At 44.6% G+C, this 17,432-nt stretch overlaps 1 protein-coding gene across 7 annotated transcripts in view; it reads left to right on the forward strand.

Annotated features, from left to right (window-relative positions):
* The window catches only part of PTPRS (protein tyrosine phosphatase receptor type S), a 715,207-nt gene that overhangs the window by 284,270 nt on the left and 413,505 nt on the right, over positions 1-17,432 (forward strand). The gene's annotated exons all lie outside the window — the stretch shown is intronic.

Below are 17,432 nucleotides of genomic sequence, written 5' to 3' on the forward strand. Positions count from 1 at the left end.
GCAGGGGCCGTTTTGTCTCAGAGGAATTCTGATGGTTCCTTGATGAAACCGTGTGCCTTCTTTTCTCGTAAGTTTTCGCCTGCAGAACGCAATTATGATGTCGGCAATCGGAAGTTGTTGGCTATGAAGTGGGCATTTGAGGAGTGGCGACATTGGCTTGAGGGGGCCAAGCACCGTATTGTGGTCCTGACCGATCATAAGAATCTGATTTACCTCGAGTCTGCCAAACGGCTGAATCCTAGACAGGCTCGATGGTCCCTGTTTTTCTCCCGTTTTGATTTTGTGGTCTCGTACATTCCTGGTACTAAGAATGTTAAGGCGGATGCCCTCTCTAGGAGTTTTTTTCCTGATTCCCCTGGGGTTCTTGAGCCGGTCGGCATTTTGAAGGAAGGGGTGATTCTTTCTGCCATCTCCCCTGATTTGCGACGGGTTCTTCAGGAATTTCAGGCTGATAAGCCTGACCGCTGTCCAGTGGGGAAACTGTTTGTTCCTGATAGATGGACTAGTAAAGTGATTTCTGAGGTTCATTGTTCTGTGTTGGCTGGCCATCCTGGGATTTTTGGTACCAGAGATTTGGTTGGTAGGTCCTTTTGGTGGCCTTCTTTGTCACAGGATGTGCGTTCTTTTGTGCAATCCTGTGGTATTTGTGCGCGGGCTAAGCCTTGCTGTTCCCGCGCTAGTGGGTTGCTTTTGCCATTGCCGGTCCCTGAGAGACCTTGGACGCATATTTCTATGGATTTTATTTCCGATCTTCCTGTTTCCCAAAGATTGTCGGTTATCTGGGTTGTCTGTGACCAATTTTCTAAGATGGTTCATTTGGTGCCTTTGCCTAAATTGCCTTCTTCTTCTGATTTGGTTCCATTGTTTTTTCAGCATGTGGTACGTTTGCATGGTATTCCGGAGAATATTGTGTCCGACACAGGTTCCCAGTTTGTTTCTAGGTTTTGGCGGGCCTTTTGTGCCAAGCTAGGCATTGATTTGTCTTTTTCCTCTGCATTTCATCCTCAGACAAATGGCCAGACCGAGCGCACTAATCAGACGTTGGAGACTTATTTGAGATGCTTTGTGTCTGCTGATCAGGATGATTGGGTGGCTTTTTTGCCATTGGCCGAGTTTGCCCTTAATAATCGGGCTAGTTCGGCTACTTTGGTTTCGCCTTTTTTTTTGTAATTTTGGTTTTCATCCTCGTTTTTCTTCTGGGCAGGTTGAGCTTTCTGACCTTCCTGGTGTGGATTCTGTGGTGGACAGGTTGCAGCAGATTTGGGCTTATGTGGTGGACAATTTGGTGCTGTCTCAGGAGGAGGCTGTTGTGAATTCTGTGGCCAAGCTCCCTCCTGTGGTCGTGAGTGGTACTTCGGCTGGTTCTGTCTATGAGCTTCCTTTGGTGGATGAGAGTGGTACTGCGGCTTCTGAGTTTCCTTCCTCAGGTGACGAGGTTAAGTCGTTAGGTGCTGCTCTATTTAACTCCACCTAGTGCTTTGATCCTGGCCTCCAGTCAATGTTCTAGTATTGGTCTTGCTTCCTCCTGGATCGTTCCTGTGGCCTGTCTATCCTGCATAAGCTAAGTTTTGCTTGTGTTATTTTTGTTTGCTATTTTTTCTGTCCAGCTTGCTATATTGGTTTTTCTTGCTTGCTGGAAGCTCTGGGACGCAGAGGGAGCACCTCCATACCGTTAGTCGGTGCGGAGGGTCTTTTTGCCCCCTCTGCGTGGTTGTTTGTAGGGTTTTGTGTTGACCGCAAAGCAATCTTTCCTATCTTCGGTCTGTTCAGTAAGTTGGGCCTCACTTTGCTAATTCTATTTCATCTCTGCGTTTGTATTTTCATCTCAACTCACAGTCATTATATGTGGGGGGCTGCCTTTTCCTTTGGGGTATTTCTCTGAGGCAAGGTAGGCATATTTTTCTTTCTTAGGGATAGCTGGTTTCTCGAGGCGCATAGGTCTGGTCAGGAGCGCTCCACGGCTACCTTTAGTGTGGTTGGATAGGATTAGGGATTGCGGTCAGCAGAGTTCCCACGTCTCAGAGCTCGTCCTATGTTTTTGGTAATTGTCAGGCCACTTGGTGTGCTCTGAACTTCAAGGTCCATTGTGGTTCTGAATTACCTGTTCATAACAGGAGGCTCAGCGTTTTGCTAACCGTCGTCGGTGTGTTGGTTCCTGGCTTCGGGTTGGTGATCTGGTTTGGTTATCTTCCCGTCATGTTCCTATGAAGGTTTCTTCCCCTAAGTTTAAGCCTCGATTTATTGGTCCTTATAGGATTTCTGAGATTATTAATCCGGTGTCCTTTCGCCTGGCGCTTCCGGCCTCGTTTGCTATTCATAATGTCTTCCATAAATCTTTGTTGTGGAAATATGTGGAGCCCGTTGTTCCCTCTGTTGATCCTCCGGCCCCTGTATTGGTCGATGGGGAGTTGGAATATGTTGTTGAGAAGATTTTGGATTCTCGTTTTTCGAGGCGGAAGCTTCAGTACCTTGTCAAGTGGAAGGGTTATGGCCAGGAGGATAATTCTTGGGTTTCTGCCTCTGATGTCCATGCTGTTGATTTGGTTCGTGCCTTTCATCGGGCTCATCCTGATCGGCCTGCGGGCTCTGGTGAGGGTTTGGTGACCCCTCCTCAAGGGGGGGGGGGGGTACTGTTGTGAATTCAGCTTTTGGGATCCCTCCGGTGGTTGTAGAGGGTAATGCAGTTGTGCCTGGATTGCAGGAGTGGACATGTGTATCTACTAATTGCAGGACTGACTGGGGTATATAGCTTTGCAGGATCCTTTGGCCAGTGCCAGTTGTCCATTGTTCTTGAAGGATTCACTTCCCTGCTGGTCTCTCCAGTTTGCTTTGTTTTTCTACAAAGATAAGTCCTGGCTTTGTTTTTTCTGTCCACCTGCAGTGGACCTTATAGTTCTGTGCATTTTCATGTTTTTGTCTTGTCCAGCTTGGTCTGTGAAGGATTTTTTGCAGCCTAGCTATTTCTCTGGATTTTGTACTGACCGCATAGTGCTCTGTTCTATTCTTTCTTTTTAGCTAGTATGGCCTCCTATGCTAAAATCTGATTTCATATCTGCGTATGTTTTTTCCCTCTCCTCTCACAGTCAATATTTGTGGGGGGCTATCTATCCTTTGGGGATTTTCTCTGAGGCAAGATAGGTTTCCTGTTTCTGTCTTTAGGGGTAGTTAGATCTTAGGCTGTGCCGAGGGGTCTAGGGAGTGTTAGGTACCCCCCACGGCTACTTTTAGTTGCGCTGCTAGGTTCAGGGTTTGCGGTCAGTACAGGGACCACCTTCTCCAGAGTACGTCTCATGCTGCTCCAAGGCCACCAGATCATAATAGATGTGGTCAGAGAGGGGAAGCGGTGAGTTATCTAGGTAGGAGATTGAGCAGAGCCGGGCGAAGACCAGGTCAAGGGTGTTAACGTCTTTGTGTGTTTCAGAGGTTTGAGAGCTGTGAGAGGCCGAGAGAAGTAGTTAGTGATAGAAGCTGGGATGCAGATGTGGAAGTGGGATTGTTTATGGGGATGTTGAAGTCTCTCAGGATAAGGGTTGGGAGTTCTGAGGACGTGAAGTGCAGCAGCCAGGCTGAGAAGTGGTAAAGGAACTGGGTGGGCGAGCTTGGGGGCCAATATATGACCGCTACTCTGAGGGAGAGGGGACGAAAGAGCCTGATGGTGTGGACCTCAAAAGAAGGGAATGAGAGTGATGGAACTGGGGGGGATGACCTGGAAGGTGCATTGTGAGGACAGTAGTATGCCGACTCCACCACCATGTCTGTTTGTGGGTCTCAGGGAATTGGAGAATTATAAGCCACCACGGGGAAATGGCAGCAGGGGAGACAGTGTGAGAATCCTCAATCCAGGTTTCAGTGAGGGCCAATAGATACAGAGAGTTGTTCAGAAAGTAATTGTGCAGAAAAGGAAGTTTCTTGCATGCAGACCGTGGATTCCAAAGGGCACAATTAAAAGAAGGATATGAAGGAGTTCAAGTAATATTAATGAGATTAGTGTGGTTATGGTACAAGGTAGAATAGGGGTTTAGGTTGCGGGATGGTGGACCAGGGTTGGGGGAGATATCCCCCGAGATCAGAAGGAGTAGGAGGATGAAGAGCAAGTAGTTTTTGGAATTGTACGAAGTTTTTTTGTGCAGTGTGTTTGGGCAAGATGAGCTGAGGTTTTTCAGGAAGGTGAGAAGCACATGGGAGAGGGGAGGAGAGAGGAGCTGATGAATATGAGTCGTGATGGAGGGGGGATGGGATGGTGAAAGTGGATGGCAAGGGAACATAGGATGATAGGAATAAAGCACATGGATAGAAGGGAGAGCAGAGTGTGGGTTACCTGACTCCTGCCCTGACTAACTGCCATGGAATAACTCCTGTATCTCGATGCTTAACTTGGGGATGCTTTGCTTCTGGGATGCTTGGGTGCACCCCCACATTTGTGCACCCCTAAGGATGTTTCTAAATTTATAGTCCAGAATGCTGGGTTAGAAGAGATAGATTGTGGGAACTGGTTGGGGATAATTTGGCAGCTGGGGCCGGCAAACCAGGGGGTGGTTAGATGATCAAAGATATAGGGGCTGGCTACATCTATATGCTATAACACCTGAAAATTAATGGAGTTGTGCCTATGTATGCTAGATTAGAGTGGCATACTTTGATGAAATATAGACTTCTGTGGCTGACACAATATATGCCTAAAAACTGCTATATGGTTTAAAGCTATTTAGCTAACTATATTTACTGTAGTCATCGTGGACGACAGCATGGACACTTTCTTTGAATGATTTATACGTTTTTTAGGCACAATCTCTTAGATGGAGACTATACAGTCAACATCCTAGCGTGGGCACTGACCCTACCAATCATTGACAGCACACTCAGCATCCTTTTCTATGAGATAAGGCTTTCAACTCTATTTGAGACATTGACTGTCTCCCCACTAGGGGTTTGTCCTCAGTCTTTTGTATGTGTGTGTTTTTTTTGTGTGCCCCATTTTTTGGTATGGTTTGTAGGGTGATATAGGGCCCTTAGGGACATTGACGTTGAGCGGGGGCGCCACATCGTCAACAACTAGGGTGCCAACCTCTGCAGATTGGTAGGGTCGCTGCTAGGGCCTACTAGGGAGATACTAGTCCCCCTTCTTCCCAATCTTTGCTACTAAATATTAGTCATTTGACTTTTCATGGATCTATGTGAGAGTCTCTATTTTTACTTTGAGTGAATTTTATATTATATTATTAAAAGTTACATTTTAGAGTTTTTTTTTTCCTTTTTGTGGTGTTTAAACTGATTTAAAAACCCTTATATCTGTTTTGGAGGGTTTTTTTCTCCCTCATCCCTAGCCTAGTAGGCATGTCCCCCTCATCCCTAGCCTGGTAGCTATGGCCCCCTCATCCCTATACTGGTATGCATGGATCCCTCATCCCTTGTTAGGGCTAGCGGAATGCACCGAGTAAATATGATGTTTATTATTGGTGCGTTCGCAGCACGGGGTCCACCGTGCAGGAGGTACCTGCTGCTAGTGAATGGTGGCACTATTTGGCGGTATAAGCTAGCTCTGTTACTTCACAGAGTCACTGTGAAAGGAAAGCACTGCGCCCTGTTAGACTCACAGGAGCGAAAGCTAACTGCCGAACTGATAGCAGTCAGTGGTCATGCAACCACAATCTCCTCACCGGAGGAGCCGGTATTCTAGGGGCTTATTTCAGCCGGGTCCCTGAATACATACACAACACACAATCTCTTCACCGGAGGTGCCGGTATTCTAGGGGCTTATTTCAGCCGAGTCCCTGAATACATGCATACATAACCACACTGGCGCAAAGCACATAACTTAGATTGATACTATTGCATGGCCGTGCGGTCATGCGAACCTTTTATATCTACAGCAAGTACAGGACCTTCCCAGAAGGACCAATGGGAGGCTGCCACAGAAGTTGAGCACCTTGAGGACCTTCCTGGAGGACCAATGGGATTTGCTGCAGTATCTAAGCATGTGACCCTTGATCTCGAACGAGAGACCTTACCCTGGGCATGCTCAGAAGGGGAAAAGCAGGACTTAGTCCCAAAAGCGTCTGCTCACCGCTGCCCAGAACTGGCTACAATGGCAGAAGCTGGAAAGGCAGCAGTAACCCTTTGCACAGAGTCAAACTGAGCGAGACGCTGGGACCGACGTCTCCGCTGAGCAGGCTCCACTGCGGCAGGAGAAGACTGGGAGACCGCAGCGGAGATAGCCCGAGATTCCCCCTGTGCAGAGGCGGGAACTCAACCCCTAACATCCCTATCCTGGTATGCATGACCCCCTTCAGAAAAACATAAAAAAACATAAACCATTATACTTACCTTCCCTGAGCTCCCTCGAAGCGTCTTGTTCCGATGCCAGCATCTGATTTATGCTTGTAAGCAGTGCATGCAGGGATGGCATGCGCTGCTTACAAGCTGAGGACAGCTGCTAGAATACTCACTGCTCTTCACGCCGGGACTATGTGTGTGGAAAGCAGTGAATATTCATTGCTCTTTAATAGCGGGCACAGTGTTAGCCGTAGCCGCCAGTTTCCTGCAACTGCCGTGCATTCACGCTACTAAAGGGAATGGATTTTCACTGCATTCCACATTGATGGGAGTGGAGAGCAGTGAATATTGATTGCCTTAACCCTAGAATGCGTGTTAAGTAGCGGGCACTCGCGAACACCCAGCAGCTGCAGGAAGTCGGCTGTTGCATCGAACAGCGTGCTGTTAAAGAAAAATGAATATTCACTGCCCTCCACACCCATGTGTGAGGAATGCAGTGAATATTCATTCCCTTTAGTAGCCTCCTGTGACCCGCTGCTCCACCACTGCTACTCCCCCACCTCCCCACGATAGCCAGAGCAAGTACATTTAGACTATAAGATGCACCCTTCATGGGATGACACCCCTTGGTGCCAGCACTTATTGGCTGAATAGGACAAACATGATTATAGCACTTGTCCCTCCAACATGTTTCACCGCGGGTGCTATGTCATCTGGTGATGGGACATTGGTGATGTTAAGTCCTTCTCAGTCCCTGGCTTACTAGAGGTAGGGATCCAGAGTAAATGACACGCAAACAAGGTATTGTGTGATCATATACAAGGGAAGCCCAGGAGCACATCTCTCTCTCTGGGCTTTGCCCTCCCTTTATATAGAAAAGAATTATTCTTTTACAGACATGCGCACAAGCGCTCATATTTCACTATCTCTTACATAAACAATCTATACCAGTCTTTATCAGTAGAAAGTTACATCATCTGGAAGGTGAATGAAAGGCTGCTATTGAAAGAAGGAATGCACACATGATTACTTCCATAAAAGGAAATGTCAAGTTAGCAGAAATGTATCTTGTTGTAAGCGAGATTTCTCAGGAAGAAGATAAGATGGATTCCTTTAGTTCAGTCTGATCTCCACAATTCCCCCCTTTGACATTTTCTTTTATTTATTTTATTACCACAGGGCCAAAGACAAAGCCTTTATTTGGTATTACACATGTACATGCTTGTATTCAATAAGAGAATCAAATCTAGTATTAATTCTTCCGTTTAACTCTCGCAACCTTTTCTTTGTTTTGCAATAAGTACAGATATTACAAAGGGATAGCAAAATAAGCGCAATAATCAGTATTAGCAAAGGATAATATAAGAGAAGAAGGAAAAAAACTTTATACTCTTGCATCTATTACACAAAGTTTATCTGTGCATACTGAGATACTCTTGAGCACAATCTGGAATAGTACGTATATGACTACAATAATCATAACTATATGTATTATGCTCTGCATAATCCCAGCAACCCACCCACCGATTCCTCTGAACCAGTTGGCTGGGTTAAGAAAAGAAAAGGTATCTGACCACCAGCTATCCTTATTCTGGTCATTGTCTTTGTCATACTGATCTCTGAGTCGTTGTACGTCCTTTAATTTAAATGTCATACTCATAGTACTATTCGGGTCTATATAATGACAGCAGGTGGGTCCGATGATTTGACACATACCCCCTTGTGAGGCAGTTAGGTAATCCAATACCAGGGTATGTTGGTTGACGACTATTATAAGCTGATTCTGTACAGCTATACTAGTGTTTAATATGTCCAATATATCCCAGATCTGATCATCTAGATAATCCGTGGCTCTAACTAATTTATCCCACATCTGTGTTAACATAGGATAAATAAAAATGGTACTAGCAATTTTGTTAGGAATTCCCATTTGTACTATATGTGGCCTCCCCGAGGGACGTGGTGAGTTATCTGCAGCTCTTTTATACAGTGTGTGCTTGGGCACGGCTTGCATATTCACTTGTTTATTTGAAATTATGAATGTAGCCGGGGTTAGGCGTCCTAATGTACAAGTACCCTTTATACCTACGGGAAGCCATTTATATGCTCCTTCTCCGCATATCCAAAATGTACCTTCAGGCAGATCCCATAGAGCTGAGTGCTGCAATACCAATCTGTGAGCCAAGTCCACAAATCTAGATACATTCTGAAGCATACACCAAGAGGGTTTTTGTCCCAAGGGGCTACAGTACCCGGCTGCGGGATTCCCACATACAGGCATTCCTTTGATATACTCATTGGATTCATTACAAACCAGGTTCCCCAGCTTACTTGTACAACTGTTTGCATCACCTTGGGGGAACAATTTAGAATGTTTCCATTTTCTATTATGTATGTATCTTTCCAATACTACAGGTTTGAAAGCATCAGAGGGGGGGACGGTTGTACTGAAACTAAGCTGTAGATTTTCTGTGGGGACCTGTCCTAAATTAGTTAATCCAGTCTTATTTCTAGGTACCCATTTTCCTCCCCTAAATGCTAAATATTGTAGATGTGTGTTACTCCCTGAGAGATTACCCTGCCACCAAGGAAATTCTACCCATCCCACAATTGGTATGGCGATTGTAGTATTCCACAGCCTAGCATTACCAATTTGGTTGTTGGCCAGGTTGTCTGAACAATTAGGCCAAGCGAATATTTCTTCTGCTAATACGGGAACTGCTAGAAAAGGTATACTTGTGGCTGATACCATATAGACCACCACACAGAACAAATGGTGAATACGTCCACAGATACACAAAAATAGAGAACCTTTATTGATTAAAATCACATACAAGGAAATAATGGGGGCAAAGCCGGACACAGCGGCACAGCACGCTAAGCAGCAAACAATGGGAGTACACACATGCTAGTAGATGGTCACCAGCGCAAGTGCGCCGCCTAATAGGCAAAAATACTCAAGTATCATAACGACATCTATAAGGGTGACCTTACCAAAGTTCGTATACACCGGCACATGTGGGCTCCCACCCTCCCCGACGCGCGTTTCGGAAGCAAGATGCTTCCTTCCTCAGGGGGCGTGCCAAAAGGAACGCTGGAGCGATCTAAATACAGCTCAGACCGGATGTAGTCACGACTTGCTGCACGCCGAAGACACACCTCTCCCAGTACCTGACGTCACCGCTGATGCTGGTACACATGGGGCCCCATGTGACCAAACAGCAAGCGATGAACGCCGAGCAGGGGGAGGACCAGACACGGCGCTGCAGCACCAAGTGGCCATCTTAGAACTGGTAAATTTGCCAGTATTGCGCTGCAAGTTGCAGCACAGCAAAATGCAGATCGCCTCATATATTAAACCATTTATAACAAATATATATCGGAAACATACCAAAGACAAATATATACATAGATATAACAAAGAGAGACTACATATGACTAGACAAGAATATATGCACGTGTCATGCTAACACAGATATCTCTACCATAACAGCCCACAAATACATAACGTATCTCCATATACATACATATGTGTGCCCACAGTACCTAACAAAATCACATAAATCATAAACAGGGCGCAATAATAAAGAAATAATGACAAGGAATATCCACATAGGCATATATACACATAACAAACACAGCATATCTTCATCTTGATAGCTCAACACCGCTCCTCCAGCACCGAACGACATCCAAGATAGGGATACTAGAAAATTAAAAGATATATATGAATTAAAACCACAATAAGATAAAAACCTTTGAAGCTGAGTGCGCCATACCACCTTAATACACATCAGCAGGAGGACCCCAGAAAGGGGGCAAATGAGAGACACTCATTCAAGCCATTGGGATGAACAGTGTTCAGAGCCCAAATCCATCTGGTCTCAAGCTGAGACAGGCGCTTAGATAGGCCCCCCCCACGTATATTTATTTTCAGGGACTCGATGCCACGCACCTTTAAGAGAGTGCCATCAGAATTGTGAAAATCCCTGAAATGGCGTGGTATTGTTTTCAGGGTGGAAGCGTCCGCGTGACCAACTGCCGCCTGAATACCCAACACGTGTTCGCGAATCCTCACCTTAAGCTGGCGTGTAGTCAAACCAACGTAAATAAGCCCGCACGGGCACGTAGCATAATAAATGACATATCTCGAAGTGCAGGTAATACGTTGGCGTATAGAAAAAGACTTCGTACCATCCGCATTGGTGAAGCTATCACACCGGACAACATTAGGGCAGGCGACACATTTGCCGCACGGAACACAACCACCCCTCATGGGAAACCTATTCAAAAAGGTGGGTAGCACCTGCTCCGGATAATGGCTCGAGACCAGATGGTCTCTCAGATTTTTTGCCCTCCTGAAGGATATCAACGGTACTGAAGGGAGAAATTTTTTAAGAACCGGATCGGCTTTAAGAATCGGCCATGCCTTCAGCAAACAGGAACGAACCCTATCAGAGCGGGAACTAAATGTCGTCACAAATCTAACAGTATCAACATCCTCCCTCCGCCTGGATGTATTATCATATAGGAGGTTATGGCGAGAGGCATGCTTAGCGCGATGATACGCTACCTTCACCATCCTACGACTATATCCACGTTCGTAGAAGCGCTGCCTTAGCTCCTCAGCCCTAGACTCGAAGTCACCATCAGACGAGCATATCCTGCGGAGACGGAGAAATTGTCCCACAGGCACAGAGCGAATCATGTGCCTAGGATGACCTGAAGAGGCCAAAAGTAATGTATTAGTAGCCGTCTCTTTTCTAAATATGTCCGTTTGCAATGTACCAGAGGCATCTCGTCTGATGGTGACATCGAGAAAATCCAATGACCAATAATCAAAGGAAAAAGTCAAATGCACATTAAGGTCATTGCTGTTCAAAGTGAGGATCAATTGCTCAAGGTCGACGGGAGTGCCCTGCCAGATGAATGGGTACAGATCCAACAATCTGTCAGGGTTTGTGTATTGTTTAACAAGTCATGCACTAATTTTCTATGATGTTGTACGAATCTATTGTTCAAAGGGGCTAGAGAATTCAGTCTATCCCACGCCTCCGTTGAGGTTATCATTATTAACATCAATATCATGAGTTTATACTGCTTTTCTTGCAATGGCTTGCATGTATCCATGATGCCTTTCCTTCAAGCTTGACTGATGTAGGTGTTGTCAACAGGACTTGGAAGGGTCCGTCAAACCTTGGTTCTAGAGCCTTTCTGGTGTGTCTTTTTACATAGACTTGATCACCTGGTTCCAACTTGTGACTTCCTTCTGTGTTGTCAGGATCTGGAAGGGAAGCAAAAACTTGTGCATGCACCTTAGTTAATTGTTTCTGAAGATTTTGCACATAAGAAGTCAATGACTCAATATTTAACACAAGTTGCTGTGGAAAATAACATCCTAAATTGGCAGTCCTGCCAAACAAAATTTCATATGGAGACAGTTTAGTCTTACCCCTTGGGGTATTGCGTATTGAGTAAAGGGCCAGTGAAAGGCATTCTGTCCAAGGCTTTCCTGTTTCAGCCATGGCTTTCTGTATTTTTAATTTTAAAGTTCCATTCATGCGTTCTACCTTACCAGAACTTTGAGGATGATACGGAGTGTGTAACTGACTTTCAACACCCAACATTTTCAGTACATTTTGAAATATTTCTCCAGTAAAATGAGTACCCCTATCTGACTCGATCACTTCAGGGAGACCGTAACGGGGTATCAGTTCGGCAACTAGCTTTACAGCAGTGTTTTTAGCTGAAGCCTTCCGAACTGGATAGGCCTCTGGCCACCCCGAGAACATGTCCACACATACCAACACATACTCATACCCATTACTTTTTGGCAGCTGGATAAAGTCTATTTGTAATCGCTGAAACGGGTAGAGAGGTCGGACGTGGTGCTTCATAGGGGTCTTTGCTGTCTGTCCGGGATTATGTGTCAGGCATATAGCGCATGCAGCACAATAGTCTCTTGCATAGTTGCCAAAACCTGGAGCCAACCAGACTTGCTTTGCCAGTAGTGTCATTGCATTTGCAGACACATGAGTAGGGTGGTGCAGTCCACCAACTACAATCGGATACCAGGCTCTAGGTAGACATATTAGTCCATCTTTCTTCCAAATTCCCGCTTGTTCTTCTGCCCCTTCCTTTTTCCACCTGTCCCTCTCCTCTTCTCCTGCATCTTCCTGTGCTTGTCTCAGTCTATCTCCAGTATTTTCTGTGAGGTTTACAGTATGGACCTGTTGTAAGGGTTTGACTGCTGCTGCTTTATCAGCCCTATCATTTCCCCTAGATTCCCTAGTGTCGAGTCTCACATGTGCAGCTACCTTGATTACTGCTACTTCTTTTGTTTCTTGTGCAGCCTCTAAGATCTGTTTGATCAGAGAAGCATGTTTTACAGGTTGTCCTGACGCTGTCATGTAACCTCTAGCTCTCCAGATTACTCCAAAATCAAACACAATACCATGTGCATACCTAGAATCAGTGTATATATTAGCTGTCTGGTTCTCAGCTATTTTAAGAGCTTCAATCAATGCTGTTAGTTCTGCTTCTTGTGCAGACTGTTTCGGTGGAAGTGGTTCTGCTTTGAGAGTTTCAGATTCTGACACAACTGCATACCCTGTATGGAAGTTACCTGTGTCATCTGCAAACCTACTACCATCTATAAACAGCTCTAAATCTGGATTTTGAAGTGGTGTTTCGGATACATTGGGTAAGCCTACCGTTTCTTGTAAAATGAGCTCTGTACAATCATGTGTGTCTGTAGGGAAAAAATTTGCGTGTGGATCAGTGTCCTTATTCCCCCCTTCAGACTCGAGAGGTAGCAGTGTAGCTATATTGAGAGTCTGAAGCCTAGCAAATGTGATAGTAGAGGGGAGCAGCAAAGAACACTGCAGCCGCAAATGTCTGGCCATGGAAATGTGTTTTGGTTGGACCTGGTTTAATATCCCATAAACATCATGTGTAGTTTGAACTGTGAGTGGATACTCTAGGACAATTTCTGATGCTTTGTCCAACAATAGTGAGACAGCAACAACTACACGTACACAGGTTGGCGCTGCTCTAGCTACGGGATCTAACCTTGCTGAAAGATATGCAATTGGTCTTTGTTTCCCTGCATGCTTCTGGGTAAGAACTCCTGTAGCATGGGAATCAACTTCTGCAGCCATAAGCTGAAACGGTTTGGTGTAGTCTGGTAGCCCTAACGCTGGAGCTGAAACAAGGGCATCTTTTAATTGTTGGAACGAAATCTGACCTTCTTTTGTCAACAAATAAGGTTCACTTTTTACACAGTCATACAGTGGTTGCATTAGTTGACTGGCATGTATAATCCATTGTCTACAATGAGACACTATTCCTAAAAATGCTTGTAGCTGTTTATGATTTCTAGGCTCATTCATCTGTCTTATTGCTTCAGTTCTTTGTGGTGTAAGATGCTTTTTACCTTGAGAAATGCAATGACCTAGAAAGACCACTTTGGTCTGACAAACTTGTAGCTTTTGTCTATTCACTTTACACCCTTCTTTTTCTAAAAAACATAGTAAACTCACAGTGGACCTTTCTGCAGTTTCTAGATCTGGGCAGCAAAGTAGTAGGTCATCCACATACTGCAAAATTACTACCTGTGGTTCGGGTTCAAACCTCTGAAGGACTGTTTGTAGGGCATTTGAATAAAGAGTAGGGGAGTGTATCATTCCCTGTGGAAGGCGTGTCCACGCCAACTGTTTGCCCTTAAATGTAAATGCAAACAAATGCCAACTATCTTGGTGTAAAGGAACCGAGAAAAATGCATTTGAAAGATCTATTACAGTAAATACTTGAGAACTGGCTGGTATCTGTGATAGTAACGTATGAGGATTGGGTACAACTGGGGTGATTGGATCTAGAACTTTGTTTATTTCTCTTAAATCATGTACCATACGATATTTGGGCATAGAACTCTTATCAAGAGTTCTCTTTTTGACTGGATACAGAGGAGTGTTAGCAGGTGATTGTATCTCTACCAAAACTCCTTTCTCTTTATATCCCTCTATCTGTTTTGTAATCGCTAGTTCCTGCTGGGCACTCACAGGGTATTGTCTGAGCTGTGGGAGAACAGTTCCTGGTTGCACAGATAGTTTTACAGGAGAGATATGCAATAGTCCCACATCGGTGTCACCCTGTGCCCACAGTGTTTCTGGGACCATTGAGAGGTCTAGATCTGTGGTGTACTCTTTTTCTTCAGCATAATCCTCAAAAGCCTGAATTCTAACATATTGTTCTAATGTTTCTGCATCATCAGGGATAGTCAGTATAACTGTGCCATCTTCCCTAAAATTGATGTTAGCTTCTAATTTCTTTAGGACATCAGTTCCTAACAAACATGTTGGGGCACCTCTGGCATACAAAAATCTGGATGCAAAACATTTAGGTCCTAATGAGACCTCTAGGGGCACAGTATATGGCAGTGTTCGAATTACCCCATCATAACCCTCAGCAAAAGTTGTTTGTTCTGAAATATCTTCCGGATTCGGAAGAAAATCTTGATTCAAAATTGAGGAAGTTGCACCTGTATCTATCAAAAATGGAATCTCTCTCCCCCCCACATTCACCTGTATCATAGGTCTTCTAGCTGGTAGGGAAGTTTGTAACACATCGAGTCAATCTGAATCTGGTATGGGACCATCTATGATGGTAGATTTCTGCTGGTTGTCCGTTTGGGGAGGGTTATTTCTGGGAACAAATTTGCCTGACTTTATATCTGCCAACTTCTTCCTGCACTCTCTTTGGAAATGACCTGGCTTTTTACAGTAGTGGCAAGGAAAGTTGTGTCTCACTCTTCCTCCTGTATTAGCTTGTGCTATTCTAACAGGCTTACGATTCTCTCTCATATCCATGACTATTCCTAAACATCGTTGTTTCACAATATTTGGTTGTTCAATTGTTCTCCAATCTGGAGTAGAGGATTTAAATTTTTCTCTGATTTTCGGATCTAGCCCCTCTATTAATTGTTTTGTAAAAAGTCTCCTTACTGAAGCATCAGTCAAATCCAATCCTTCATCCCTAAAGCTATTTTCTAATTCTTGACTATATTCTTCAATACTTTGCCCAAATTTCTGCATAATCACACCCGTAGATCCCCTTTCCCTCTGTTTTTCTCTCATGAAAATTATTAATGCCTCTGTGAACTGGGTACCTGATGCTTCTGTCTGTAAGGCACCCCCTTCTGCCACTGGTCTATTGGGCTGTAGGTGTGTCAATAATTCCTGAAAAAGTCCGGGGGACATTTTCATTCTACATAATTCTTCCCCGTCCGCCCAGACCCCAGCATGAGTCTGCATGATTTGTTGTATGTATTGTGCAAATCGGATGGGATATTGAGTGGGATCAGGCGCATTATGCAGGAGGGACATACCTTCAGCAGGGGACCAAGGAAAATACTGTCGGGTCTGGTGATATCTAGTTCCCATTACCCCGTCAGCACCAGGTTCCCTAAAGGGTCTTGGTACTACCCTAACAGGGGCAAGTACAGCGCCATGTCTAGGTGTACCACAGACTAGGCAATCATTTCTCCAATCTGGATTTTGTTGTCCACAGTGTGAACATACCCATCCTCCTACCCCACCAAGATTGGGATACAAGGCTGGAAATTGTTTTCCTCCTTCTGCTCCTCCAGATGGTACAAATGATTGGGCTTTTGGATCTAGGTAAGGTGGTGGGATTATGTCACAACTTTTTCCCTTCCCCATAATCCATTTGGAAGTGTCTGGATCATACTTCCAATTCTCCTCTTTAGCTGTTTTTGAGACCTCTATCATACAGTGTATGATTTCTTCCCACCCATTGTCTTTGATAATTCCACCTCGTTCTTTACTCAGTCTTTCCCATTCAGTGCTAAACATAAGTGCTTCTGAAATTCCCAATTTTTCTCTTACCCTTCTAATCTGACTTCTGACTGTCTTCCCACATCTTTCCTGTATGATATCTGCTGCTTCCACTTGTCCTAAGACGGTTTTTGTCTGTTTATTTCCCATTTTTCTTTTTTTTTTTTTCAATATTAGCTATTTCTACCCCAGGTGACGTTTGGACAATCACTTATCCTAGGTGATGTCTCGTTGCCTTCTCTCCTAGGGAGCTAAAATATTGAAGGGCTGATCTGCTCCATTCTTTCTAATGTGCAGAATGTACTTAAGTGCTATTATGCACGCAAACAGACCCAGCAACACCATACAGATCACAAAACTTTCTGTGTCAGTTAGCATACTTGTCCCAGGCTCATGGACCCGCGTCCTGGGCTCATTCTATCAAACCTTATCCAGAAATGAAGGAGGTTAAGCACTTAAATGAGAGTCAAGCATGGGCGGAGGTCTCCCCGAAAGGACGCAACCACATGACCCAGTTAGGCTGACTTCCGTGTATAAGGCTTATACCCCAACTATTTCGGCTTATTTTTCTACGCACTTTTGCTCTTCTTTCACAACATACCACAACCTTCACTCTGTTCACACACTGCCAGGGACAGGACTCATAAATCTATACAATATAGTAACCCGAGTTTTATAGGTATCTACTCACTACTAGACTAACCCAGCGTGACACGGCTCATAGAGATCTTTCGGATAATACAAGGCAGATAAAAGAGAACTAATAATGTCTCTTACCTGGCCAGGTTTTTCAGTTCATTTGCCGTCCATTATCCCAGATCTCCATTGTCCGTATCCGCAGGTGAATCTCGAGCAAATACTCTCATCTCGGGTCCCTGTTCGGTGCGCCAAAGAAATGTTAAGTCCTTCTCAGTCCCTGGCTTACTAGAGGTAGGGATCCAGAGTAAATGACACGCAAACAAGGTATTGTGTGATCATATACAAGGGAAGCCCAGGAGCACATCTCTCTCTCTGGGCTTTGCCCTCCCTTTATATAGAAAAGAATTATTCTTTTACAGACATGCGCACAAGCGCTCATATTTCACTATCTCTTACATAAACAATCTATACCAGTCTTTATCAGTAGAAAGTTACATCATCTGGAAGGTGAATGAAAGGCTGCTATTGAAAGAAGGAATGCACACATGATTACTTCCATAAAAGGAAATGTCAAGTCAGCAGAAATGTATCTTGTTGTAAGCGAGATTTCTCAGGAAGAAGATAAGATGGATTCCTTTAGTTCAGTCTGATCTCCACAGTGAGGTG

This window comes from Ranitomeya imitator, chromosome 1, assembly GCF_032444005.1.
Source record: "Ranitomeya imitator isolate aRanImi1 chromosome 1, aRanImi1.pri, whole genome shotgun sequence".
Classification (NCBI taxonomy): Eukaryota; Metazoa; Chordata; class Amphibia; order Anura; family Dendrobatidae; genus Ranitomeya; species Ranitomeya imitator.